Genomic DNA, 3,414 nt, shown 5'->3' with positions numbered 1-3,414 from the left:
GGATATTTTGGAAATGAACTTTGCACAAAATTGAATTCGTGAATTCTTTGTTGAGCTGAGAAAATTACGGCGATCTGTTTTCAATTAATTTCTTAAATTTTGGTTTGTTTCTTCATATAACAAAACAAATGTTGACTGTGTTTTCGGGCAACATTGATTATATTAGCCCCCTTGGGACGAAAATATTTCGTCCCTCGGGGGCTAATATAATCAATGTTGCCCTCAACCCCAGTCAATATTTGTGTAATGTTTTACAATAGAACAGGATTTGATATCATTTTTTTGATAATCCATTAAGTCCAAAGTGAACTTTTCATTTCCACCCATGATGTACCAACTGATCAGATTTTAATATCATAAGCCTGTCAGTATTTAATAGATGACCCAGAGGGAGATATGAAAAGCTTGTTGGCCAATAAAAAGCTAACAATGGAGCAGTCTGTCAAATCATGTGCAAAAATATGATGTACACATTTAATTAATTATGCTGATTGCAACACACTTCATTCCTGATGAATATTCTTCTTTACACACGGTTTACCTTCCTACATTTCACTACTTTACATACATTAATATTTTTAAATCCAAGACATGAAGTAAAATATACATTGTTTATATATGACAAGTATTACTACATGTACATGTACTTGCTTTTTGTAGCATGAATGTATAAAATACAAAGTATCACACAGATCATTCACCTTACAATTCTCATCAATACCAGCATTTTACTTATGATATAAAAGCTAATTCCAATATTAGTTACATAACACAGATTAAAATAAAACCCACATGGAAACAACTTTCCATCCAAGTAATAAAAATTGTAATACATGGGGTATTTGTTGTCTTTATATATTTTCATATACGACATAATTGAATATTGTTTGGTGTATTTTATCATTTCTATGACCCATGCATTCATCTCCTAATGCAGTGTTTTTACATTTAAGATTGGTTTCTTAATTTTTCATATATTGCTGCAAATAAAAACTAAGTTATCAATAAATGTTTAAACAAAGAAAATGGAAAAAAAAGTAGTTAACACTTATCAACTTGGAGGTATGAGGATAAATGTTAGATGGAGTCTAATATTTTATGCAATATTTGCAAATATAACAAATTATTTAAGAAAATGAAAGTTAATATCTAATCAATTATTTAATAAGTCAAAACCATGTGATTTTCTAAGATTCTAGCTTACAGACAGACATTGTAATATACTGGTATTTGATCATATAAAAAAAGTACTTTTATAGTTTATAGGTTTTTTGAAATGAGAATACTTTACAGTTAAAAAGTCTTGTTCTGCAGAGGTTTAGTCGGGTCGTCGAGATGTGTCCATTCGAATCAATAAGGAGTGTCCTTGGCTGTTGTTGATGTAACCCGAGTCGTAGTTTATGGAAATAGGCCTTTTTGGGGGATTTTCGAGCATTGTCCAGACCGGTGAAGCACTCATATGATCACATCATGGTTACAGCAGACTTAATAGTTCTGGACAGTGGTAGCATTAAAATTCTTCTTCTTGCGATGAACTTGTTCCTTTCACTGGGCTGTACTTTATGTCTGTTCTATTTATCTTAAACAAGAATAATAAAGTTTCATTAAGATTTGTAAACAATAAACATTCAGCCTAACATGTAATAAAAGCATTCTGAATAAAATTCTGAATACAGAAGCTACTATGCAGTTGTCAGTTGCTGTTTAAACTATGTCATATAATGGCTACAGTAGTATCTGGTCTAAAATGTTTCATTTTAAGTTTGAAGCTATGTTATTTTCATTTCGATTCAATTATTGTTTGTTGAACAATGGAAAAACTTATCAACAATAAGTGTGCTTCACCACCCCCCCCTCCCACCCCCCCCCCCCCCCCCCATCAACCTCCTTTTCAAGAACTTAGACCTGGATTTCCCAAAAATTACTTCAGTAAATTATAAACATCCAACACATGTATAAGTTAATGGTGAAAATAATCAATTTCAAAGCAATACCTTGCGTTCACATCGTCCAGCTGGTCAAAACATTCACCCGAATCACCGAACAGAGGAGCAACTAATCACCGGAAACATTGACTTTGTATGCTGTCAATGCTGAAAAGGAAAAACGTAAAAGATTTCATTTTCCGGATTTAATTAATAATTTTTTTTCGTTACATTTAGAGTTTGTAAATTGTATAATGTGCGAAAGATTCATTGTTCGTCTTGTTTACCAACCAAGAATTCATATATATTAGGGACGTTTATATAATTATATATGTGTATACCCTGGATAATCATGATTATCATGCATATAAAGTTGGTTAATGGTTAATTTGGTCAAAACGTATATTTAAAAGAGATACGGTAATAAAAATTAAAACGCCGAACCAAGTTTGAAAAAATGACGCCATCTTGATTTGATGGCGCGAGATCTCGTTTACAAATGAGAGATAAATTAGAGCCTTGAAAATGTTATTGGGAGTATCTATATTGTGAATTAAGTTACCTTGACATGAGTTCGTCATTCCTGCATTATCTCCTTGTTGTAGAGGCTATTAATGCTTCTCAATTCTCCATTTTACAACAGCACCTTCTTGTCCATTTTAACCTTCGCTCGGAATCATAAAGTGCGCCAATACTGACCAATCAGAACCCCCTAAATCTTTGAAAAGTGCATCTTGGGATAGTTTAAAATGAATAATGTTTAATCAAAATTATCATTTTTTACCGAATAGTATACTTTTTACATGTATATTTATTTTAGATAAGAACTGTCGGAGTCAGTATTTCCTGGTTAAATACGACAAAGCATTGGCGTGTGTTTGTTACAATTGTATTTGTAACACGTGATTAACCAAAAAAAAATGGCCGACCGTTTGTTTACAAATGTCTAATGAAATTAAACATGTTTTAATGAGACATATGTATCAGATTTAGTCTTTAACTATATTTTATTTACATGTACTGATGATTATAATAGAGCCATATATAGTTTACTGACAAGTTAGTCTTGACTTGTCCAATTTTCACCGCGATTCTAAGCACGGTCATATTCTTATTCAAAATATAGAGGTGTGAAAATATTATGTTCATCACAGAGCAGGTTCTGCATGAACACACAGAAATCACAAATATAATTAGATGCCGATCAATTAACGGGGTCCGGTTAACAGTTTTTCCCCCCTTACGGTGAATTTACAACTACGATGAATTGATGGCAATTATTTAACAGTTACACATGTGCACTGATTGGTCATACGATGAACAGTACGTTATGAATACTTATGAAATTAAAATACAAACGCGTTAAACAAGCCGGGAAGTAAGACGTACACGTCGGACTGATATATAAACAAAATAAAATTTTAATTATTTGGTATACTTTCTACATCAAATGTATACGAATGTATAATCAAATTTTAAAAATGGGATT

At 31.9% G+C, this 3,414-nt stretch overlaps 1 long non-coding RNA gene across 1 annotated transcript; it reads right to left on the bottom strand.

Moving 5' to 3' along the window:
• Positions 1-250: 250 nt before the first annotated feature.
• LOC128169536 (uncharacterized) lies at positions 251-3,152 on the bottom strand. The gene is made up of 3 exons (XR_008241554.1): positions 2,488-3,152; positions 1,995-2,093; positions 251-1,579 (listed from the first exon to the last, which is right to left on the bottom strand). It is a non-coding gene; the product is annotated as an uncharacterized LOC128169536 (long non-coding RNA).
• Between the last annotated feature and the right edge of the window lie 262 nt (positions 3,153-3,414).

The sequence above is a fragment of the Crassostrea angulata genome, unplaced genomic scaffold (assembly GCF_025612915.1).
Source record: "Crassostrea angulata isolate pt1a10 unplaced genomic scaffold, ASM2561291v2 HiC_scaffold_147, whole genome shotgun sequence".
In the NCBI taxonomy this organism is placed as follows: Eukaryota; Metazoa; Mollusca; class Bivalvia; order Ostreida; family Ostreidae; genus Magallana; species Magallana angulata.
The sequence above is the reverse complement of the archived record's forward strand: the minus strand, read 5'-3'. Positions and strand labels throughout refer to the sequence as shown.